General features: G+C 41.9%; 1 protein-coding gene across 1 annotated transcript in view; it reads left to right on the top strand.

Annotated features, from left to right (window-relative positions):
• The window catches only part of FGFRL1 (fibroblast growth factor receptor like 1), a gene marked incomplete at its 3' end in the record, with an annotated part of 160,927 nt that overhangs the window by 35,711 nt on the left and 98,498 nt on the right, over nt 1-26,718 (top strand). The window lies entirely within an intron of this gene.

The following is a 26,718-nucleotide window of genomic DNA, read 5'->3' as shown; positions in this document are numbered from 1 at the left end:
TGTTGGTTGTCTTTTTCCAATTCATAATGTTAACTGGGATTCCCTCTCTGTGATATTATCAAGCAAAAGTAGTCGAAAGAACTTCACGGTTCAACCATCTAATTTGTATTGGGTCCTCCCAACATCATCTGCTGGCGATGAGAGGATCCTGTCTCAAAGGCTGATTCTTGTGTTTTCCCTGGAGATTAAGGGTCCCGTCACACCAAACCATGCACCAGCGATCCCGACAACGACACGACCTGGTCAGGATCGCTGGTGCATCGCTACATGATCGCTGGTGAGCTGTCAAACAGGCAGATCTCACCAGCGATCAGTACCAGCGAGGACGCTGGTATCCAAGGTAAATATCGGGTAACTAAGCGCGCTTGTCGCTTAGTTACCCGTTGTGTACCTTGGATACCAGCGTGCTTGCGCTGGAAGTTGGTATCCAAGGTAAATATCGGGTAACTAAGCGCGCGCGGCACTTAGTTACCCGCTGTTTACCTTGGATACCAGCTTCCAGCGCGAGCATGATGGTATCCAAGGTACACAGCGGGGTAACTAAGTGCCGCGAGCGCTTAGTTACCCGATATTTAACTTGGATACCAGCTCCCAGCGTCTGCTTACAGCGCTGGGAGGTCGCTTATCGTTGGTCTCCCGCTGCCACACGCAGCGATGTGTGCTGGCCAGCGGGAGACCAACGATCAAAAAATGGCCCAGGACACTCCTGCACGATCAGCGATACCCGGCGGGGGGGCCGTTTGCTGAGGCGTGCCACACACAGCGAGATCGCTAATTTTGTGACGCATCAGCGATCTCGCTAGCGATCTCGCTATGTGTGATGGGGCCTTAAGAGTCTGGCAGTGGCTCCTTCACAGAGAACTCAAAAATCACAGAGCATTGAGGCTGTCAGTCAATCAGGAGGAGGCGGAGAATAGAGCTGGAGTGACAGAGGCTTCATCCTCAAACGCTGATTTCTCAATAATGGAGGAACAGACTGGCCATGTAAAGGTATTGCTGGACTTGTCATTGTAGGAATTACATATACATATAAGTAGTTTGGGGTGTGAAATCCTGCTGACAGATTCCCTTAAAAACCACTGATATGTTTGTGAGTATTACGTACCACATACCATTTTTATATTTTGTACATCACAATTTCAACTTTTTTCAAACACCTATTACTGATTTTTTATTTTTAGTTTTCAACCTTAAGTTTCTCTTTTTTTTTTTTTTTTTTTAATTTTTTTTTTTATTTAACGATTGGGTAGAACAAAGGAACAGTGTATATAAGATCGTGTTATCGGCCCGGGTACAATGTTTATTTTTCAGTTAGTGTTGACATAGGTAAAAATTGCAGCATCTGATATTAATTTCAAGCAGCTCTCCAATTAGAGGCATGTTAGCCGTACAAGTCTTCATTTATAAAGCTGTGTTTTTTTTTTTTGGTTTTTTTTTCCGGTACAGGAAGGTGGTTTTGGCAGTTTGCTGCAAACTGTACTCACAACACAAAGCCTTTACTGTGTCATTAACATTTGTAGTCAATTATATGTGCAGGTCATCTATATGGGACGCCGTGCAGAGGAGCATAGACTTGTACTGACTTTTTTAGCACAAGGCTAAGTGCATTTTCGGGTTTTATTTGACTGCAGTTTCTGGCATGCTTGGAACCTACCGGTACTTCATCCTGTCTTTTGGAGAACATCGGTCATTTGACATGCAATATACTAGTCAAAATGAAAATGCTTAGCATGGACGTAAATATCTTACTATCATGGTTATGTCTTTATCATGTTCTTATGGGGTTTACTTTGATACTGTAATAAGTATGTGTTATAAAGGGTTTGTGCAGGATTAGAAGATGATGGCTACTTTCTTCCAAGGAACAGAACTACCATATCACAAACAATTGGGGGACAAATGTCTTCAAATCTTAGCCCTATAGCGATAAATCTTGTAATGCTCTCATTGGCTTTTCAATATTTTGCCTTGTTGACTATTGTTGGAAGAAAAAAACTTTAAGCGTTGGAGGCTTCCCTTTAGTAGTCAACCCTTAAGCTCTGGTTCTGATCATTAATGGACCTCCGGGAAGTCCAATGTATATAGGTTAGTGTCTACAGATGACTACATTGACCTTGTGAGATGAACTAGAACTCACATGGTGCCAATTCCTCAAAGCTTTTTTTTTTGCCAGAAAAATGGTGTAAAAGGTTTGAAAAGTCACCTTTTTGTTGCGCAACACAGAATTGCAAAAATATCTAACGACTTTTGGTGGGGAGGAACCGGGGCAAGACAGGGTGAGGCTACGCCAACCCAAACAATTCATTAAAAGTGCTGGCATTTTGTATGCCAGACATGCTACTACAGTTCCTGGAGTATTAAATTTGGCGCCTTGTTCTCCAACAAGATTGACGTAGTATGAGATATACTTTAGTAGTTTTATGGAATCGACAACATAATCGGAAAACAACTTGGTCCAGAATTTAGGCAACGAGATGATGGAGAATGTTGTCGTTGGAAGGGGGCGAAAGTGATCGAGCCTGTTGGATTTCCAATGTACTATTAATTTGTTCTCCTAGGCGATAAGCCGTTGTCAGAAGAGCCTGGCAGTGGACTTCCCATAGAGAACATACCAGCGTTGGCTAAGCGTTCCTGTTTATGGTCTTGTTTGGTTGACAGCCATCTAATGTGTATGGGTGCCGTAAGGCTGGTCATTCACATCAAATAGATGCTTTTTATGAACACCCATTACTGAGTCTTCAGACTGGAGTAGGCACCTACTAGACAACTTTGGGGCAGCTTGTTTTCCCAGAAAATAGAACAATGGAGTATGTTAACATTAACCTACTTGATCCTTCTCACCCTTAACACTTGCCGTCAAGGGGAATCTGGACACCCCCATACCTATTAGATTGTCTGTTGGCCCTGATAAAATATGTAGGCAGACTATTTAAACATCTCTCTCATTTCATGTTGGCCATTGATTTGCAGATGCTTTGCGGATACTGATACCAGACACTTTGTCTCCCTCAAACCCTGAAATGTGCTCTTACACCTTAGACTTATATCATAAATGGAAGGTCCCAATGATATTGTTGGGGTTGGCCCATTCGCGTAATGATGTAGAAATGTTTGGCATATGTCGGAGGGAGTCAACATGTCCAATGGACTGCTCTCACGAGAGGTAAACCAAAGGCTTTTTCCCCTCTCTCTAGTGAAGCCATGTATGCCCAGACGAACCGAACATGCATGTGTATGGGAATTCATCGTATGTTGGCTGAAAGCTACTGAAAATGCATGACAATCCTAAGAAAAACACCACTTCTTTCAAATTAGAACTATGGTAATTGGAAAACTGTTTTTGATGTACTATTCTTTTGTGGTTGGTGTGTCAGCCCAATCCTTGTCAGATTCTAGAATCTTCTGAAACACAAACTGATCATTCAGTATTTTTTTTTTTTTTTTTTAACTATGCAAATATAGATATTTTTACTAAGATGATTCAAATGTTTTTACGAAGATGACTTGGTCTGATCCTTTTATGAAATAGAGCTTTCAACTCTCTTGCGTTTTTTTCGAGAATTCTTTGAAAAATCTTCAGGATCTGAAACCAGTCCCAGTCCAGCTTCCATTTGTCATGTGTGAGTTATGTTATGTTTGTCCTGGTGAGTGTAGCCCTCTTTGTAGCACTTGATAACTTTTTAGCGCTCCAAACACAACCCGCTAGCCTTTATTTTTTGAAGCTCAGATTACGTAAAACAACATTATGGAAGGTGCCGCTTGTACATGTGAGATTTTAGAAAAACAACGGTCTCTGTTTCATTGTGCTGAAGCCACAAATCTTTTCTTAATTAAAGTCTTAATTTTCTGATTTGTTTTTTTTTACTTAAGTGACCCCAAATTAATTTTATGGTTTTCTTTTAGAGCAATCACAGATATTGAGAACGTACTTGACCTTTTCTGCTAAAATGTCATTGTTCTGGTGGTCCTACTGCTTTGATCATGATAGGAAAAAAAATTAATTGTAAAAAATACTATCTTTAGAATTTTTTTTCCCTTGATTGGCAGTGTTTCCCTAGTCATTCTTCGAAGGCCAACTTTGTCCAGCAAACGAGATTCTTCCATCATTTATTTTGTAATAGACAATTGCTTTAGTCTTAGTAGTAAAGTAGTGTGTTATGCCTAGTGCGTGATCCGCGCAGGCCGTACATGAGAGATGGGGATTCAATGTTTTTTGCTCCGCCCCCATAGAGCCTGCACTAAACCTAACATAGTTTGTCAAGTTTGACTACAGTGTTTCTTTAAGCGATCAGTGGCTCTTAAGCGACCTTTCCAAATACTTTTCCATTATGTCAAAATTTTCTGTTAGACGGAATGCAAACTTATGTTTTAGCCAGGGCCATGGAGTCGGTAAGCCAAACCTTCGACTCCGACTCCCAACTCCTCAATTTCCATGACTCAGACTCCGACTTCACAACTCTGACTCCCTCATACCAGGGCTGTGGAGTCGGTAAGCCAAACCTCCGACTCCAACTCCTCAATTTTCATGACTCCGACTCCATGACTCCGGCTCCCTCATAGTAGGGTTGTGGAGTCGGTAAGCCAAACCTCTGACTCCAACTCAGACTCCACCAAAATGGGCTCCGACTCCACCCAAACTAGGCTCTGATTCCATGACTCCGGCTCCCTCATACCAGGGCTGTGGAGTCAGTAAGCCAAACCTCCGACTCCGGCTCTGACTCCACCAAAATGGGCTCCAACTCCATGACTCCGACTCCACAGCCCTGGTTTTAACAATGACTTTAGCGTCTGTCAAGAAGATTTCTAAAACAAATCTAGAAATAATATACCGGGATTTGTTGCTCATTTATAATAATGGTGTTTTTTGTATCACCAGATCCCCAAAACACCTTACATTTTATATGTGGATCAGCTAGGCGGGTATAACCGATGGGGATCTGATATTCACATAAAAACGTTTGCCCCGTGGTCACATTATTGGTCCGAGATATTTTTCACCAAAACTGGAGATGATCCTCTTAGAATAAAGTAGTAAATTCCCAAAAAGATAGGTTTACCTTCTGTTCCATCTCGGGCTCCTGATTTGTTTTCAACTAGATGTATACCATCCTAAGAAGGGTAGAGTGTGGCTTGTAAAGTGTGTTGTTTTTTTTTTTTTTTTTTTTTTTTGTAGCCCACAATAAAAAAAATTCTGGTAAGAAAGGTTGTAAATGTGATATTTTATGTGATTACCTGTGGAAGTTCCCAGCACTGGAGATGCAGAACATGGCATTTTAGGGGCAAGAATTTTTTAGACACACTTTATTTAGCCTTTTCTTAACTCTTGGAGTTGTTTCACTACTTAGAGCTTCTTTCATAGATATTTGCGAAAGTATCAAAACCCCCAAAAATGCTCTGGTTTGCCAACAACGTGGGAGTTCGGTCAGAGCCTCGAACTGTTTAATGAGATACATGATGACAAGGAACTCCCGGCCATATTAGTTTTTTTTTTGCAGACGCTGTGTTCTTTTATGTTTTTTTAAAGCGCTGATTGGGATGATCAGACACATTCTCATGCTTCTTGCATGACCTTCCTCCTTCTTTTTGAAGTTGGAGTTTAATAAGCTTGGGGTGTGAAGAGTCTTGAGGTAGCCAGTAAAAGGATCTGCCATTGTTTCATCATTGCCATTATAAGCCTCCCGGAATGACTTGGCTCTTAGAGCGCAGACCCGGCATTACACTTCGAGAAAGGAAACTCTATGTCAGAGGATCTCAACTCAAATTATGGTGGTGAATCAGCTCTACCACCCAAGATTTAGGACTTTATTAGTGATGTGCCGCCTGTTTATAGATTTACTATATCAGCCTTCACATAAATATAATTTTTTTTAGATTTATTGGAGCACTGGAAGCTTCGCAAAGCCATTATCCGGTTGTATTAAAGATTTGTCTCGAAAAACGTTATCAGGACGTCATCGTGCTGGGTTTAGAGTAAATTTCCAATAGAACCTTCTTACTATTGCTGGTTCATGCCCCCAAACTTTTTTTTAGCCCATTCCTTGTGGGAACCATTAGTGCCGTGATCCCAAGGGCATTTCAGCATTTTTCATTTTTTCCAGACACCCAGACTGACTACTGGATGACAGATCCAACCGAGTCACCTGCTGACTACAGTGTTGGTCACTAAGCACCAGGTCAGATTATTTTAGCTATTTCCTTCATTTAAGTGTCTCAAGCCTTCTCTAATGAATATACATAAAATAAGATTCTATTTTTCTTTCTAGAATTAGAAAAACATGGCTGCTTTCTTCCAAAAAACAACGCCACTATTGTTCACAGGTTGTGTGCCGTATTGCAGTTCCGTTCCATTCACTTCAGGATGCAGCCTATGGGCAGTGGTTTAGCAAAGAAAGTAGCCTTGTTTTTCTAATTGTTGGTGACCTCTTTCATAGACTGTGCTTTATTTAATTTACGGTATATAATGAAGAATTCTATAAAGATAAGTTTTTGATTAATAGTATTTTTAAAGGGTTTTTCTACACCTTTTTTATTCAAAGAATGATCCCAAAGTAGACTAAAAGAAAGCACCTACTAGGCTGGATCAAAAAGATTTGACGGACCCGAGTGCAGTGGTCATGTTGGTAGTCTGTGGCCACCCGACCAGAGCCATGCTAACCACCACCTACCTGTTGACATCCCTTGCTCTTAGTCTGAGTAGCATGCCCTGTGTGACGCCATACTGTAATGATATCTCACTGGGCCTATGAATCAGAAGACATCGCAACAGGTTGGAGGAGCTTCCGAGAGCTTTTACCTGGCGGCCATGGATCACCAATATGGCCGCTAGACAACGGGTTTTGCACATTTTATTTGCTGAACTCTAAAATTTCATAAAGAAAATACATACTCTGCCTCCACTCCCCAGCTGCTTCTGGGGGTCCCCAGATGGTCTCGCTAATTCCTCTTCTATCAATGCACCATTATTGTGGCATTTGATTGTCTGCAGCCATCACATCTCATTACCGCCAAAAGTGGAAGCTAGGAGAATAGTGGTGGGGTGGGATGTGTGAACAGTGAGTGAAAATACATTCTAGCCTATCATTTCCACTACCTCCTTACCACACCAGGATCCCCCTCTAGTTTTCTAGCTTCCTTTTCTGGTCGAAATGAGACGTGACTACTGCGAACTGTGAGCAAAAAGGAATTTCAGGTCCCAGGTCTAGCGGCCACATCGGTTGTCTATGGCTGCTGGATCAGAGCCCTGCAAATCTTCTACTTGCAATATTCCTAGCACCTCGTCTGATTACTAGCCTACCATGACATCCTGCAAAGTAATAGAGGTCCGGGACATACTAATCAGAAGTGGCTTTGGGGATACCGGCTGGTAATAGGAAGTTCAAAAAGCTCTAGTCCAGCAGCTATGGACTATTGATGTGGCCACTAGACCAGGGTCCATCAAATGTTTTTGATCAACGCTATTAAAACAAATATATGGGTGTGTGCCATTTTTTAATTCTAATGTGGGTCCTTTGTGGTGTACAAAAATGTAATGTATACATATATTAGCCTGTGATCTAGAGATCTATTAGAATACCGAAGTCTTTTTCACACGTGCTGTTGCTTAGTTCTATACCTCCCATTCGGTAGATGTAGTTTTCGTGATAAATATATACGATAGATAGATATAGCCTTACACAAAACTCTTCAACTTTTGTAGCTTTTAAAAATTGTTTAGGAAAATAAGAGGGGTTAACCAGGAGAGTGATGTACCATAGTAGATTCTAGAGTGTGTGTGTGTGTGTGTGTGTGTGTGTGTGTGTGTGTGTGTGTGTGTGTGTGTGTGTATATAATATATAAATTTTTTTTTTTTTTTTTTTTTTGCGCCATGAAGGACCCATATTAGAATAAAAAAAATGATGGGTAGCTGTTTGAGAGTATACAATATTATTATATTAATTTTCAACATCAACACCTAATTCTGTTATTTTTTTTTTTTTAAATTCTACTTATTAAATATAAATCCAGTACACACACTAATTGAATTGTACATTTCCGTTTATTCTCAACATTTAAATATTAACGCGCAAACATTAATGATTAAATATTCAATGTTATTGAACCTCTAGTGCAAATGATATTTCATATTGATTTTTCTTCTTTTTCATTTCTCCTTTTAATTTCTTTTCATGTACTTTTCTCTCCCGGTTTTTTTCTCTCTATATCTGGAGGATCGTCTGATCCATTATTCGTCGCGGCTTTCGCCATGTTGGCTTTTGTCCTGTTTATTTGATATACCTGAACACCTGGTGCACGGTGAAGTCCTAGCAAGTTTGCACACCTCCAGGTTCCTCTCTCCAGCGTCCCAGCGTCTTTCATCTTCCAGAGCTTTTGTTCCCGATTTCCTTTACCCCTAAAAAAAAGGATATTTTCAACAAGGCGTATTAATCCCCTATGGCTGGCCCCCATGAGCGGTAGTCTGGAAATGAAAACCCTACCTTGCTAAAATAACATGATTGCCGGGCTCTCCTATCCATCTGCATTCCCTGACTTAAGTATTCATTGCAAATCTCCCATGGTTTTAAAACTCCTTCCTTTGTTTTGTTCTGCTCTAAAGGCTTGATTGAAAGTGACTGTGGCAGCAGTAATGCCTGGCTGACTCTGCAGAAAACAAGCCCCAGCCTCATTTGCACACTGAAGTTGAAAGAAGCTTCCATTATCTGTGCTCATGGCAGCCAACGAAATCATCCATATTGTGTCAGTGCAGAGATTCCCATTCTAAGGATAACTCAGGTGAAATTCTTCTAGACTCTGAGACTAATGTTGTTCCTGCAGCTGAAAGGCTTGTGCAAATATTATCCATTACCCGTGTCTCTGGGATGGAGCGTGAATGAGAAATAGCAGAGTCTTTAGTTTCAGGAGATACAATTGAGTAATGACGGAATTTTCTTTTGTAAAGCAGACTTGGTTCATGGAGTGTGTGCTGATATCCCCCCCCCCCCCCACTTCTGTCTGAAGAGTCTGCCATATATCACTCAATCTGTCTTCTATCTAGAATCACCTACTATGGTACACCACCCTCTTATTTTCCTCAACACTTTTTAAAAGCTACGAAAGTTGAAGAGTGTTGTTTAAAGCTATCTATCTATCGTATATATCTATAACAAAAACTACGTCTATAACAAACACTACATCTACAGAATGGGAGGAATAGAACTAAGCAACAGCACGTGTGAAGAAGACCTGGGTATGCTAATAGATCACAGGCTGCACAGGAGTCCACAGTGTGATGCAGCAGCCAAAAAGGCAAACACAGTTCTGGGATGTATTAAGAGAAGCATAGAGTCTAATCTATATCAGTGAAGTAATTATCCCCCTCTACTCCTTTTTGGTCAGGCCTCATTTGGAATACTATGTCCAGTTCTGGACACCACATTTAAAAAAAAAAAAAAAAAAAAAAAACATTGAAAAACTAGAGCAAGTTCAGAGAAGAGCTACCAGGATGATGAGCAGACTGCAAAGTATGTCCTATGAGGAACAGTTAAAGGATCTATGAATGTTTAGATGGCAAAAAAGAAGGCTAAGAGGAGACTTGATAGCTGTCTACAAATATCTGAAGGGCTGTCACAGTGTAGAAGGATCATCCTTATTCTCATTTATACATGGAGACACGAGAATAAATGGAATGAATCTGAAATGGAAAAGATACAGATTAGATATTGGAAAAAACTTTGACAGTTAGGGTGATCAGTGAGTGGAACAGGCGGTAACGAGAGGTGGTGAGTTTTCCTTCAATGGAAGTCTTCAAATGGAGGCTGGACAGTCATCTGTCTGAGATGGTTTCGAAAATCCTGCATTGAGCAGGGGGCTGGACACGATGACCCTGGAGGTCCCTTCCAACTCTAACATTTATCTAATATATTTTATTCTGTTTTTCTTTCATCTCACATCATTCATAATTCTGACCGTGGCCGCTTGGATAATATGAACCGATTTATTTTTCTTTCCTTTTGCCAAGTCTGATTCGACTTCCACCGTATATCCAATGTATTGCCATTTGGCCCTGTGTATAAGTACATGCATGTAAAGAATAAGTGGTTAATGGAACGAGCCGAGAACTTTCCGTCTGCATAGATTACACAACGTATGGTTGTTTTGAGTTTACAGAGAGGTTTTGTTTCTGGATGAAGCCTTTTCAGTGCTGACATTAGTCTATCCATGAAATAATCAATCTGACCATGAAATTCCTTTTATCTCGCAATTTATCTGTAAGACATTTTTTTTTCTGCACACTGCTCCACGCGGCTGCATATTTCTAGAAGCATTGACTTGGCCGGTGTCATTCCTCAGCTGCAGTCTCTGTGCTGTCTTTCTGTCTTCCCTGGGCAGCGCTCTCCTGCTGAGAGACAGACAGGTTTAGTCTCCCTGGTTGCACCAGCTGGAGAACTCCCAGTAGGTTCCTCTTCCAGCCAGAGCCCATTGGGTCACCTGTGCCCTCTCATCGATAGAACTTTGAAGCCCGAGACATCACACGGTCTTGGCATGAGTTTCATCAGCTATTGAAGACGGTCTGGTTTTGTGAGCCTATGTCTGGAGAAAGTCTATCGCATGGGGAGAATCGGCTGTCTCCTAAATGAATTATGCACATTCATACATCTTGAAAGGCCCTTATTATCGCAGCCGGGGGTCTCTTTTTAATCGACTACTAAAGCGCGGCGTGAATTTATATTTAGTTTGCTGTGTACTGTATGTGTTCCACTGTAATTCCTTTCGAAATCTAATATATAAAGCTCAGTGTGTGTGTGTGTGTGTGTGTCCGGGATCGGCATCCGCACCGTCGCAGCTACAGCCACAAAATTTTGCACAGTCTCACGTCTGGACCCCGAGTGCGTCATAGGCTATGTTGTGAGGCGAAATTTTAACCCGCGCGTTCCAATTCACCAAACAATTTTGCCCCATCTACATAATGGGGGGGAAAAAGTGAAAGGAAAAGTGTCGGAGGCAAATTGACAGCTGTCAGATGTGAACAAGGGGGACTGAAAGAATGAGAGCGATTACGCCAAAGAGTATATACCGTACAGTTGCTAAGGTGGGGCCCTAACATGGGATACTCGCCACACACGGGGATATGAACACACACAAAATGCGCCACACACTACCACGTGCTTCAACACATAGACCACCCTCAGCACACATTTCACCACACATACACCAACCTCGCCACATAAAAGTCCAAACACAAAAGTCGCCACTCAAAACTCGCCACGCTGTCCCAGAGCTGTTTAGAAGATGAAAAATGTGCTGTGATTGGCTGCTATCAGCAACAGTTTTCTTTGTAGACAGTTGTGGTAACTGAGGCCTATTATTCTTATCATTTCTATGGTGTTATCGTCCTTCTGTAAAGCTGGAAATAACACAATTTATTACCGTGCCAACACAGACCACCCTCTGACACAGACTGCAGGGGGAGCCCAGTATCACACAGGATAGGATTAGTACACGGCTCAGCAGTCAGTATCACACAGGAGAGGATTAGATACACGGCTCAGCAGTCAGTATCACACAGGATAGGATTAGATACACGGCTCAGCAGTCAGTATCACACAGGATAGGATTAGATACACGGCTCAGCAGTCAGTATCACACAGGATAGGATTAGATACACGGCTCAGCAGTCAGTATCACACAGGATAGGATTAGATACACGGCTCAGCAGTCAGTATCACACAGGATAGGATTAGATACACGGCTCAGCAGTCAGTATCACACAGGATAGGATTAGATACACGGCTCAGCAGTCAGTATCACACAGGATAGGATTAGATACACGGCTCAGCAGTCAGTATCACACAGGAGAGGATTAGATACACGGCTCAGCAGTCAGTATCACACAGGAGAGGATTAGATACACGGCTCAGCAGTCAGTATCACACAGGAGAGGATTAGGTACACGGCTCAGCAGTCAGTATCACACAGGATAGGATTAGATGCACGGCTTTTATGTGCAATATAATCATTATAATTTGTTATAACTAACCACAGTTGGTTAATATGCCCAGGCAACGCCGGGCTCTTCAGCTAGTAGAAAATATAATTGAAAGTGTAAATTTAAAGGGGTTCTCCGCTAGCCTCTTGACAATAAAATTATCAGGAGGTGTCCCCTTGTTTGTGACCCGTTTTGATCCCCTTTAATCCACTAGTAAATTTATCAGTAAGTATTCAGTTTCCCTACAGCACCACCTCAGGAAAAAAGAAGTATTACACAGTGCCCAACCAAATCAATAGGGTGTCTGTGTAATGTGGGACAGGACAGGTCCTCCAGAGAGAGAAATGAGGATCCAAGTCAGATGACTTACACTAAGTCAGAATGACCTAACTGGTGGTGTAAAGTAAACCTTAAATTGAAGGTTAGCCTGATGATGTAACCTGAGTGTTTCCTAAACTAGTTCTCGAGGCATTCCATCACCTCACGTCTTAAGGATTTCCTGTATTGCTATACATGTGCTACTTATTAATGTAGTGAAATTACTGATCAAATCACCCGGCTGGTTGGGAATTTATAAGGGCTGGATAGAGAGAAACTGATCTAGACAGTTATAGATAGTTTATACCCTTCTGGTCTAATACTAGGTTATTTTCATAGAATGTATAGATAAGTAGTCGGTAGATATCTGACACCACTTATCTCGAAAGGGGACTTCAAGGAGAGGCCCTTTTTTTACAACAAGTGGTGGCTCTATCCCATTTCTTTATTGATGTTGTAGCAAAGATAGAGTAAAGCCCCCATATACATTAGATGGCTATTGGCCGAACGAGGGTTCGGTGGGCAAACCTCTCTGCTGTCACTTCATTCCATCGGTCAACCAAGTGCTCCTGTGTTCTCTGAGGGTGCAGTTGCCAGACATTCTAGATCCCTAATTTTCCCTGATAATTATTTGTTTGGACCTCCAATTCACATTAGACTGTCGGATGAGCACGTTGATATTGGTGGGTTGAGCCAACATTAGTCTAATGTTTTTGGCGGAATTAACACTTTATCCTCAATTACTGTCCTTCAGTGTACTTGCATAAGCTAATACTTTCCCTAAGAGTAAGTTCAGACTGCCATAGTTCATGGACTTTATTTGGATCTCAATGCCCATACCGACCCCCGAGTCTCCTCACCCGAACTCATAGCATCATATAGCCTTATGGCACTCTAAATTCAGGTCAGTAGACTGACGTTCAGTTTCGGCATTGCGGTCCATATACAAACTGTGAAATACAGCTTCCTGAACCCAGCCCAAGGCCGGTTTCACAAGTCTGGCGTTGTTCATAGTTCAAGTATAGTCCGAGATGTTCTAGTTGGCTGCTGGTTTTCTAACCCGATTTTAAGAGCCTCAGACTGTTGAGGTAGAGTTCAGGTCAGGACACCCATATCTGGTCCTTACATCGTGGTTCATACTTGGACCATAAATGTCAGATGCATGAAACCAGCCTTATACTCAAGCTAGTTTTGTAGGCTCGAAACTTTCGGGAATGTTTTTTCCGCCCTGCTATGGTTCCTGTCCTTGTACCTCTTTGTTGTGGTGTTGTGTTTTCCCTAAATTTCCAATCTTGACCAGGCTGTGGAGAGACAGTTTTTTGCTTTGCATCACTTCACATAGAAACTCCTTGAACTGCCTGGAAATAATATATCTCTTTGCAGCTTCAGTTTGTCCTTGCTTGTGTCTCTTCCTCTCCCTTCCCCCCCCCCCCCACCTCTACACTTTCCATTTATTGAGATAAGGAGCCTAGTGAAAGACAGTGCAAAGCACCATGTCCATTCACTTACTCTATGGAGTGGGAAACTTGATACAGTGCAGTCAGTGAGTAGTTCCACAGTCATGAACCGAGGTGGAAAGGATTCAAGAGCTGGTCTCTACAGGATCCTGTGAATCACGTTGGTGGTGCAGGTTACGCCTTTTCTAAAAAAAAAAAAATCTGGTGTTTTGTATTTTACAAGGGAATATATATCTATTTCTGGACATGAGATCCTTAGTTTGCGGCTTGTCTTGACCATGAATGGGACCCTAGACTCTACCAGAAGTTGGGTCATCAAATGGATAGTCTTCTAACGAATATCCAGAGGAGCATTGACCCAATATTGAATTTCTGGTGTCATCAGTATCTGTGGTTTGTCGAAAAAAATTCTGTATCCTTGGATTTGGAAGAAAAATTAACCTTTTTGGCAGGTCACACGCCATCAACTTTCTATTATGTCCCCCTGAAAGCACGTATAAATGTTTTTGGGTCTTATGCTACATTCTGGGAGAAACTAGGAGGCTTCTGAGACACCTCGGAGATTTGTCAACTCATCTAGGAGTCTGGGAATGTTTTTTTTTTTCAGAAACATTCCATACGTTTCAGGAAGGTTGGCAATTGTGTCCTAAACGACAGCTTTCACGTAGTAAGTGGCAGCTGTGTTCGCGCACTACTAGTCATTCCCTGATATGACCCCAGGAGAGGATCTAGTGGGTTGAGATCACACTCGTCCCATATCTATTTTTCATTCTAAAGTACTTTTCAACTTAATTGAGGATCTTTGGATCTATGATTAGTTTTTCTTGTTCTGAATTTATTTCTGCACCTGACTCTTACTAAAGTTGGAAGAGCTGCACCTGGTCCACAGGCCAATGGTTGATTTGACCCAGGTCCATTGTTATACAGTTTCTATTGTTTCAATTGTCCTCTTCATAAGGAGAAACGTTTCAGCCTGTTCCAATCTCTGCGACTTGCTCCGTATCTAATTATTCAGCGCCCTGTGAAATTTTCCTGTTCTCCTGAGACACAAGTGTCTCGTGCTTTGTCATTAGATAACAGTGCTTTCCCCGACACAAGCAAGGTCACTAGACATGTCAGACACAGACTACAAAAAATCATTCTGTGCACAGATTACCGGGCCTCAGCTGACATCCTCTGACTCTTTCTCTCCAGATTATTTCCCACTATCAGGACATTTTAATGGGAGATTAAGTTAAAGACCAATTACTTGCATAACTAGATACTTAGGTCAACTATGAGTGACCATGATTTTTTTTCTTCATTTAGTTTATTGACATAGATATGGCTATCATATTCCACAGCGCTTTACAGACATCATCATTAGGGATCAAAATCTAGATTAGCTATCACTATGTCTTTTGAGTGTGGGAGGAAACTGGGGAACCCGGAGGAAACCTACAAAAACACGGGAAGAACATACAAGCTCCTTGCAGATGTCTTGGGTGGGATTTGTACCCAGAACCACCATGCCAACAACTAAGCCACAGTGCTGACCATACTGTAGCTTGTAATAGTATATCATTACATGTGTGCTTACTTTAAGCGTATGTGATGATGAGATTCTTTGTCATGAGACCAATTTTTTAAAAAATAGTGCTAAGTGGCAGTAGAGATAACATGGTGCAATCTCTGGTCATTTGCTTGCAACATAGCGTAAAATATTGAATGAGTGGTGGAAGTCGACCAGGCAGCAAGAACCTTTGGTCACAACCTGAAGGGTTGCTTGAGCCCTCAAGCTCCCTGGCTCTTTCACTTTCCTAGGGTTTTGGGTATTATGTTTTCCAAACTTCAGTCATCCATACGATCATGGCTGCATTGTCGGGAAGCCAAGGTTCTGACTCTACCTCCTCAATTTTTCTGTGCTCGCGACTCCTTCATAAATGACCAATAGTTAGTAATTACAAATGCATACTGTCACTGTCCATGATGGACAGACTTTCTGTGGGTATCCTGACCCGTACCTGGCAACCTCATAGACATACAGTATATGAGGCTATTAAATTCAGATCAACATACCCCCGGATAGTCCGTGACCACAGAGGTGTAGATGCGTGGAAGCGACGGATAGAACTAGTTCCCAACTCCACAATTCCAACTCCGCAGCCCTGTAGGACTAACCATAGACTCCATTATTTCATCCACCCCAATACTTATTAATGAACCATGTCATGGAAGGAATAAATAAGTCCATAAAGTGTTAAATTTTGGTTGCACGTCTGCTTGGTAAAGGTTTCGAAATGCTCCCATTAGCTTCTCTGTAAATAGAAGTTAATGCCGCAGAGCGCCCAAGAGTCGGGTAAGTGTTCCAACCTGAAATAAAGGAAGTTAAGGAGGGGGAGGCAAACTGTTCAGACCTTAGTCGGCCATATCCTTTTTCTTTTTTCTGCAAGACCTAAGTAAGAGCCAAGTTCTGGACAGTACCGTTTAGTGGCCTGCAGTGTACAATAGCCACATAAAAGGCTATAAAGGGGGAAGAAACTCTCTTGAGAGGTAATTCCGTGTTTTTTTTTTTGTTTTGTTTTTTTTTTAACAGAGTGATACCTGAATTATTGGCTTTAAAAGGAGCTTTTTTTCAATCAAGCAGATAAATGGATACTTAATGGATGCTTGGGGGGGGGCAGAAAATTGGCAGTCGAGACAGAGAAGGTCCTTGTTTGACTTTTAACTACTGAGCCAAAGCCCCTGACCTTGTGTGATTGTCGGTAAAAGAAGCTGCTTAGTAAGATTGAACTGGCTGCTCGCTTCTCTCGGAGGTGGGAATCGGTGTGTAATGACAGGTACAACAGGGTTGCGATGACAGATTCATTCAAACAATATTCGGAGACTGAATATGGCCTTTAGACCGTCGGCGATCATTTGGCAAGCCCCATTCGCGACATAGACGGGTGAAGGGGGAGCAAAAGGGGGGATAAGGGATTCGACGGGGTCCGGGGTCCGTGCCAGCGCTGACGTAAGGCAGGTGACTCGGGTTGATTTATTGCCACAATTGAATACTTTGACACAAAGCAAAATGTTGTGTATTCACTGTTATTTCCTAAGCTGTGCCGCCATATCGCCGCCATGCTAAATTGCCTTCTGTTCAGGGCCACTTACCAACTGGAGGACTGCGATGAAAATCTATATATATATATATATATATATATATATATATATATATATATATATATCTCTCATTAGTTAAGTCATTTTCTTCTTTGTCTAACCAGATGTATTTTGCTTGCACTGGGTTCCATTATAGTAAAAAAAAAAAAAAAAAATATAGTCCAGGCCCTGTTTTTAGGATAAAAGAAATACTCGGCACAATAATAAAGGAGCTATGTTAGACTGGAAAAAATCAGCGTCCCTTTTCTCTATATCCTTTCTTTGGTTTAGCTCCTTAATCAAATTTAACAGAAGGAGATATGGAGGCACAGATGGTGCTGCTTTCTATTAAGCGTTTCATCTTACCCCAGTGTTGGATTCACAGCTACACTGCGCAGTACTCCTGTGTGATGGATTCCAAGCTGCTGTTTCTAACGTTAGGTTCACACTATAAAAAAATAGAGTTTCACCCAGAAACCGTAGAAGATATTTTTCGTATTTATTAATCAGCAAAATTTACAATACCAAACACAGTTTGTGTTAAAGAATTGCAATGTATTCATAAAAAAAATTGGATGCTATGTGGTGGTTTCATATGGAATCTGATTTTTTTTTTTTTTTTTTTTTTTTTTTCCTGCACACATAAGGGGGAAGTCTCATCCAACACACAAAATAAACTGGTGTAGGCTGTGAATTTTTCACAAACAGATTTGGTCCATGAAACAAAAACAAAAGCGCTCTGCACACTGCTCCATTGAATAATGATCATCTGAGTGCTGTTCATTTTTTTCACAAACCAAAAGTACGCTTGTATGAACGTACTCCAAAGATGTGCTTTAGAGATAAAGGGAGCAAGTAGCTCTCATGTCTGTATGTACTCTGTATGGGAGACATCATAGCAGCTTGTCTCCCCCCAGTAGCTCAGCAACAACTACAAATTAGAGCCTGAAGAGGGGAAACTGGTGAAAAATCCAGGATACAAGTAATTTAATGGGCAAAAATAGTGTCAATCATCATGTACACACACAACAGTTTATGAAAAGTTACCTGGATTGACAAGTTGTCACCTCCTATAATTAAAGGGAATCTGTCACCGGAAGTTGACTGCCTATGTAAATGGCCTGTGTCCGGTCCGATGGGCGGTGTTTCTTCTTTTTTTCTCCACCCCATCCGTGGCCACCATCCGCGATCTTTTCTGGAATTCTAGTAGTTCTACTCCATAGTTCGCGTGTGCGCAAAGCAATCTTGCTTCGCGCACGTGAAGTATGCTTTGCCCAACTGCGGGCAAAGTTGAAAATCATTACTGCGCATGCGCCGGTACACTATGTCCCGGAACACAGCTAAATACTTCCGGGACATAGTGTAGCGGCGCATGCGCAGTAATGATTTTCGGCTTTGCCCGCAGTTGGGCAAAGCATAGTGCGCGAAGCAAGATTGCTTTGCGCACGCGCGAACTATGGAGTAGAACTCCTAGGATTCCAGAAAAGATCGTGGATGGGGTGGAGAAAAAATGAAACACCCATCGGACCGGACACAGGCCATTTACATAGGCCGGCAACTTCCGGTGACAGATTGCCTTTAAGCAATATCAAAGCTCTTCCCATAATGGAACAGCTAAGAAAATGATTGTTGGAAATGATGTATCATGGGATCTTTAAAATTATTTATTCTGTATAAATTTATATATAACTGGAGTTGTAATGAGTGCACATTTAGATGTTTTGGTAGCGGGAAATGGACACCTAAATTCTCGTTTTCTCTCTAGGAAAGTATTGGTTAATTAATAGATCTTGGAAAATAAATTCCACAATTGAGTGTGTTAAATAAAATCGTTCCTGTGCAGAGATAATCTTATAAATGTGCCCCTGCTGTGTACTGTGTAATGGCTGTGTCTGACCATGCAGTAACATAGTCTGATCATACCAAAGCTCCTGGGCAGGGGAGAATGCAAAAGAGAGAATACAGACATTACAGTCGCAAATTATTCTTTTTGTGAGGCGAAACATTTTGCTGCCTGTTTTTAAGCTATATTTTACCTAAAAGAATAATTTGTGATCCCCCGCTGTCCTGTCTGTATACTTTTTTTTTTATTTATTTTTTTTTGGTTTCCTCTCCTGCCCAGGAGCTGTAGTATGATCAGACTGTTATTGCACTGTCAGACACAGCCATTACACAGTACACCGCAGGGGCACATTTATAAGATTATCTCAGCACAGGAACATTTTATTTAAATGCAACCGATTGTGGAATTTAATATCATTCAAAGTTCTATTGATTAAAAATGTTGATTAAAATTAGGGTTGTTCATGGGAAAACCTGTTTTAGGACTTGTTTTGGTGAGAAGCAATATATTGTATACTGATATGTCAGGGATTTGCTTTACAGCTCCTAGGCAGCCAAGTTGAAGTATGACATCTACTTAATTGATGTAGTTGTCCTTCACTGACTTGCTAGCGTGAGATCCAGGAAAATCACTGTAGCCACTAGCGAAGGCCCCCACTATAATGAGAGAATAACGTCAACATGTGGGATGCTATCCCCTTCACATTACTGCACAGTAATGAGGGACTGTGATTGAGCAAGACCTCCAGGGTCACAGCTCAGTTCCTAGGAGGTCTTCCTGTGGAGGAGTCAAGAGGAACCCAGCTGTGGAAACAGTGCAGTCTGGGGTCTTTATCTTCTGCAACACATTCAATTGGTTGGCTTTTTTTCTTATGTTTTTTCATGGTTGATAGCTGTATACAAACCCATTAATCACAGTATACTCCCAACACTCCTACGTCATGTGAAAAGTGAGGAGTCCTTCCCGGTCACTTGTAAGAAAGCGTGACATTTACTGTTTAGATTTTTTTCCCACTGCTCAGTCCTGTATACAGGTGGTAACACCATCTAAAAATCGTAAATGGTCTTTTAACAAGCTACAGTCACCGCCATCTACAAAAGCACCATCACCATCTCAAAGTATTCTCCTCAATCATCTGTAGTCACAGGTCCACTGTGCCACCACCATCTCAAAGTGGCCTCCTCAACAGTCTGTAGCCACAGTGCCATACTTTTGTTTCACCAACATCTCAGAGATGCCTCCTCAACAACTTGTACCTCCTCAACAATTTGCAGCCACAATCCTGTATTTAGGTTTCACCTCCATGTCAGAGATGCTTCATCAACCATAGTCCTGTACTTAGTTTCTAAACAATCCGTAACCACAGTCCCATACTTACAATTCACCACACTCTTTTAGCCGCAGTCCAATGCTAAGGTTTCACTACTATTTCAGAGAGATTTTCTCAACCACCTGTAGCCAAAGTTTAATAATTCCGAGATGGTGGTGGCACTTAAAGTATCTCCTCAACCATCTTTTGCCATAGTCTAGTACTTAGGTGCCACCACCACCTCAGAGCTATTTCCTCAACCAGCTCTAGCCACTTTCTAATTTATAGGTTCCAGCACCATGTAACCACCTATACCTGAAGTCCAAGTACTTAGGTGCCACCACCATCTGAGAGATATCTCCTTAACCACCTGTAGCCACAGTTCTGTAATTACGTTCCTGAGAAGACACCTACTTAACCAACTGTAGAAGACAGACATACAGTAACGAGTTAGTGATTTGTCCTGATCCCTTCAGTTCATGTAATTTCAGATGATCTCCAAGCAAGTTCTTCTCTTCTAGACAGAAATGACTAAACAATTCACTTTGAGCAGCTGACTTTATGTTTTGGGATGTGTAGATGTGTAAAGTTGACTTTTGGTCATGCTTGTACATGTGAGTTTTACATGATAGATGTTCACGAAGGAGGGGCCATCGCATGTCATTCAGCCAGGTCTGCGTAATTGGATGGGCCTATTTTGTAGTACATAGGGACATACTATTCTTTTTTTTTTTTTTTTTTTTTTTACTTGTCACTCTGTACTTTTCTCTCTGTTTTCGCAGCTGAGGTATGACCACCCTCATTCCGATGGAAGAGGGTCATAATTGCTGAATTCTTAGCAGTGTTTCACACCTGTTCACACCAGCTGGCCATGTCTCTTCACTTCAGGAACATAAACAAAATCTACAGAAAGCTTATGTAAAAAATTCCAAAAATGTTAAAAGAAATGGTAAAGACATTGAGGCTGTGAACAAAACTTGATGATATGGTTGATTGTCATCTTAAATTGTTGATTCTATGGACTATTGGATAAATATATTGGGTCCAGTCTTGTATTGGTGTGGTGGCCAAATATGCGCTAGTAATGAGGGCCAATATGAGGATTAAGGAGCACCGCTTTCAGATAAATGAGTCTTAAATATCACCTCTGAGTAGATATGGAATGTATTTTACTTAACCAGGTTTTTTTTTTTAACATTTTCTTTGAAGGGGCAACTTTTTTGCTGTTTGTTTGGGCCAGGGCTGTGGCGTCGGAGTCGATGACCATTTTGGTGGAGTCGGTATAAAATGGACCGACTCCGAATTCTAATATATAATAAATTGGGCACAGTAGTTCACTGCAGGATGTGCTGTACATTTTTTTTCATAAGAATTTTGTGAAAGTTCTGAAATGTCCTATAAAAATGTTCTGTTCCTGATCTAAGCATCTAGGCTTTTAGTTCAGATGAATCTGTGCTGCACTTTACACGCTCGCGCTCAGTAGTGACCAGTGCTGTGGAGTCGGGAGTCGGGGAAATTGAGGAGTCGGAGGTTTGTCTTACTAACTCCGCAGCCCTGATTATGACGATGGACTGACCAAACTTGGAGAGAAGATCCTCCTACTTCTGTTTGCGTAAGTTGGAAACACTAAAAATTGGAAGAAATTTAGAGGAAAGTCAAAATTCATTTTGAAGAAATGGAAATTTGGAATCTGGGTTTTTGTTTTTAAAATTAATTTTCTTATCAAAACTTTTACAGACTTTGATCTCATTAGGGACTGGAATTTCAGTCTTCGCGGTGTCTTACTGATAACAAGTGAACAATTTCGGGCTGTTGAAGGTGTTACAGTGCCATAACACAGAGAGTGGAGTGTAGCTACCAAATTTTTCAGATTCCACCAGCCTTAGCTGGCCCTGTGTAATCTCCCGACTCCTTTCGATATCACTTCCCCGGCTTGTGAACTGTGAGTTCCCAGTACTTCTGCCTCCCTGCCTGGAATATCAGCTCCTCAGATGCTGGAATGTAGGCCATGTCTGAGCTCATAGTCCTCTTATCAGCTGAAATGTAAGGAGAAATCTGAGTGGTGCGGGTGACGTCCGTGTGTAAATATTCCTCACATTTTCTTTATCTGTAGGACATGCATAAAAAAGCACAAAATAATTGACATATGTGCATGTAATGTAGTGTAAGGGCCCCGTCACACATAGCGACTCACCAGCGATCCCGACAACGATATCAACGTGTCAGGATCGCTGGTGTGTCGCTACATGATCGCTGGTGAGCTGTCAAACAGACAGCTTCACCAGTGATCAGCACCAGCGACGCCGAGCGCGCGGCGTCACTGTGTGCTTTAGTTACCAGCGCACTGATGCAGGGAGCTAGTAACTAAGGTACACATCGGGTTTCTAAGCACCGCCCGGTGCTTAGAAACCCTGCGTTTACCTTAGTTACCAGCGCGCTGATCGCTGGTCTACCGCCTGTCACACGCAGCGATGCGTGCTGGCCAGCGGGAGACCAGAAATCAAAAAAATCTCCTGGCCATTCCAGGACGATCAGCGATAACCGGCAGGGGGGCCAGTCGCTGGTCAGTGTCACAAAGCTTGTGACTCAGCAGCGATCTCGCTAGCGAGATCGCTATGTGTGACGGGGGCTTAAGTGTATTACTATAATCACCTAGCACCACTGTCTCCGGGATCCAGCACCGTTCTGCTCCTCTTCTCAGTGACATCACCTCTGTTCTGCTCCTCTTCTCAGTGACGTCACCACCGTTCTGCTCCTCTTCTCAGTGACGTCACCACCGTTCTGCTCCTCTTCTCAGTGACGTCACCTCCGTTCTGCTCCTCTTCTCAGTGACGTCACCTCCGTTCTGCTCCTCTTCTCAGTGACGTCACCACCGTTCTGCTCCTCTTCTCAGTGACGTCACCACCGTTCTGCTCCTCTTCTCAGTGACGTCACCTCCGTTCTGCTCCTCTTCTCAGTGACGTCACCTCCGTTCTGCTCCTCTTCTCAGTGACGTCACCACCGTTCTGCTCCTCTTCTCAGTGACGTCACCTCCGTTCTGCTCCTCTTCTCAGTGACGTCACCACCGTTCTGCTCCTCTTCTCAGTGACGTCACCTCCGTTCTGCTCCTCTTCTCAGTGACGTCACCTCCGTTCTGCTCCTCTTCTCAGTGACGTCACCACCGTTCTGCTCCTCTTCGCAGTGACGTCACCTCCGTTCTGCTCCTCTTCTCAGTGACGTCACCTCCGTTCTGCTCCTCTTCTCAGTGACGTCACCACCGTTCTGCTCCTCTTCTCAGTGACGTCACCGCTCTTCACACTAGCCGGCTCACGCTGTGCTCTGTGCATGAGCTGGATGTCTCTTTTAGGGCTCTTACAGAGTGTAGTTTCGGTCCTAGTGCGATCCATCAAAACTGCACATGTCTGAAATTTTCCTCGGACCGAGTGGTCCAATGAAACAAAATGCCTTCGATAATCAGATTGCACTCGGCCATGTAAGTTTATGGGTCTGTGACAAAAATTGGATGACATCCAAGTGTGGTCCGATTTTCACGGACTGACAGAATGGAGAAGATGGAGGAACTTTTTTTTCTTATTCTCCTTATCTGAGAAAATCTGATCCCACTCTGATCAGAGACTGATTACCATAATTGGACCGTTTTTCTTGGATGGAGAACATACGATCGTGCGATCCAAGCCTTACAATGTAAGTCTATGGAGCCTTGTTTTGACTCCCCATAGATTTACATTGTTAAAGCCCGGTTGCATTGCATTCTGTGTCTGCAGAGCGGTGACAGAACTGAGAAGCGGAGACGAACGGCGCTGGATCCCGGAGAAAACAGCAGTAAATGAGTATATCAACACACTCCTACTATACTACATGCACTTACAGTATACACAGATTTAATGAACAAAAAATATTCATTGAAATGCTTCTTTAACTAGTTTTTTCTTCTTATCAACAGCAAAAGTTGCAAATTCTATAGAAAGTCCCAAAAATGCGCCAAATTGAAAACACCTCTTGAAACCTTACTCCAGTCAGGGACTGGAGTGAAATACCCATTTGGTAAAAGTCACATTTCAAAGTATCTGTAAATATAATAAATGTAATAAAATATCTGGATAAGCAAAGTTGTTGAGGAGAAATTACATAAAGACATTAAAAAAACAACTTAGTGGCACATAAAGTATGAAGAATAAGGCACCAATACTAATGCCAATAGAAAAAGGATCAAATTATTCCAGAAAATTAGAACCTGAGAGAAGAAAAACAAAAAAATCTGAAATACTCAGTGTGGTTGTATTAAACCTAAGCCGGTAGAAGCACATATATAACTCTTCTTCAGGATCTAAGGGTTCCCTCCAATTCTACAAGTGATAACTTGTGAATTCGGAGATTGGCTTCGTTTTTCGTTTAGTCTCTGCACGCAAATGTAGAGATTAGCAGTGAATCTACTCTGTTGTTTTATGGGTTTGATTAGAGAATTTTATAGAGGAGCGAGGAAAAGTGAATGGAAAGCTGGAGAGATTAGAGAGACAATGCTGCAGCCCGGGCTTCCTGTTTGGATCCTGGATGCGTCTCTGTACAAGTAAAGCTTGTGAAAATACCCACATCCACTCAACATAAAGGAAGACTTTTCTCCCGACTTAGATGGCATGTTGATAGATTGTTATCATTAGTGTGTGGCTTTAGAGGGCACGACCCGTGGTCTCCTTCTGAACCATCATAACTGCTGCTGATTTCACACTAATCCGCGGAATTCTCAAATGTTAAGTGGAGACAGAAACCAAAGAGCTGGAGACTTTGAGAACTTGGGAGACTTGACTTCTGCCTTGAGTAACTAACATTATGAATCCATTGTTCCCGGAATACTGGAAGGAGATGGCCATAAACGATCTAATGTCTTAAAGTCAAACTGTTCAGGGAACCTTCCCACCTACTGTTTTTCATCTATATCTGCTCTTCCAACCAGAAGGTTGGAAGATGAACTACTTGGCCACGCCAAGGGTGCTATAAGCGATAGAGCTTGGTTTGAACAGTAATTTTGTGCTGACAGAATCCCTTTGCGACACCTAAGATTTCCTTAAAAAAAACTTTTTTATATCCGGAAAAGACAAAACTATTTCTTATGGCTGTACAGGATTTGGATTAGTTTTGGAATGTCTTACAAAAAGAGTACCACAACTGACCATTTCTGGTATTTCAACTATTGAAGTAAATAAGGCTTAGTTGCAATATCACACACAATCCAAGAACAGAAGTGGCATGGTTTCTGAAAAAAAAATTTGTGTTTTTTTTCCAGTTCTGTAAAACCTCTTTTAGGTGCTGTAGAAGCTAGCTTGAATTTTATTATTGGCCAATGCTAAGAACTTCCATAGACCTCTTAAAAAGTTAGGTACACCTTACAAAAGCACCCTAAATGAAATGATTAATACATTTTAGTATGTCCCCTACATGACCAAATTCTAGGTTAGTTCCAAAAACATTTAGTAAATTTTTTTTTTTTTCAATGGACACATTTTCGCTGAGAGTTGTGGGCAAGATATTTATGTTAAGGAGATCACTGTCCTTCATTGAGTGAATATGTCTTGAGGTCTACAAGATCCACTGTGAACTCTCCAAACACCCCCATACAAGATTGTTAACCGTAGGATCAGCCAAAAGCCTAACGTATATAGGCCTCCCAACTCTCCCAGGACAGATGATGTCTAGGGAGCGAAGGAGACAGCACTTTGGATTTCCGATGACCGATCATTTTGTTCTCCAGAAGATAAGTTGAGGAGGAGTGAGACAAAGGCTTTTCTCATGGAGAATTCAGAAGCTCTTGGTCGAACAATGCTGTGTGGGGGGGACTTGGGAATGATATTCCGAATGATTATTCGGTTGACAGCTATTTATTGTGTATGGGGGGGATCTGAGCTGAAAAATACTAGACATCAAATGTCCAAAACTGGCCACCATATGTTCTTGAGTGAAGTACACATAAAATGTCCTTGTCTTTACAGACAAGCCATAGCACACACAGAATATTTTTTGCCCGTTTTTGGGTTTTGACAAGTGTAATGAGCATCAGGTACGTACAGCCTCACACCATACTGATTTTACTGTCTGGCACATACAACCTCTTTCGGGAACTTTTCTTGTGTTCTTACATTTTTACGAGTTCATTGTCGGTAGCAGCTTCTGTCTGTAGATCTGAACATGATACTTTTGCCAGATGGCAAGTATTCCTTTGTATTGTTTGATGGTTCCAAGTTGTGGTTTGTTATCACCTTTAACATATTGTTCCAGTGTACCCTGCTGAGATCTGGCTCTCACCTGTACGCCCGGCACCAGATATCTTATAACATCGTCTATACAGCTATATTACTGCCGCCAGACATGTTCTCACAGAGTAAGCTGAAAATACTTATGTATGAGTTGGATAACGTCGAGAACCTAAGGTACACAGTATTTGGTGTAGAAACGTTGAAATACCTAGGTTCACTGGCTGCCCCTTTATTATTTAATCTGTGTATATGCATGCTTTTATGTCTACCGTATTTTTTTCGGACTATAAGACGCACTTTTTTTCCCCAAAATCTTTTGGGGAAAATGGGGGTGCGTCTTTTAGTCTGAATATACTTAAAAATATTGTGGCAGCAGTAGGAGTTGGGCGATTCTGCGGTGGTCCCGTTCCGACGCTGCCGGGCGATGATCACACTCCCTTACCAGGCTGGTGCGGCAG

The sequence above is a fragment of the Dendrobates tinctorius genome, unplaced genomic scaffold (assembly GCF_039654945.1).
Source record: "Dendrobates tinctorius isolate UK_male_01 unplaced genomic scaffold, ASM3965494v1 ptg000334l, whole genome shotgun sequence".
Taxonomy (NCBI): domain Eukaryota; kingdom Metazoa; phylum Chordata; class Amphibia; order Anura; family Dendrobatidae; genus Dendrobates; species Dendrobates tinctorius.
This window is presented reverse-complemented; position numbering and strand designations above follow the sequence as displayed.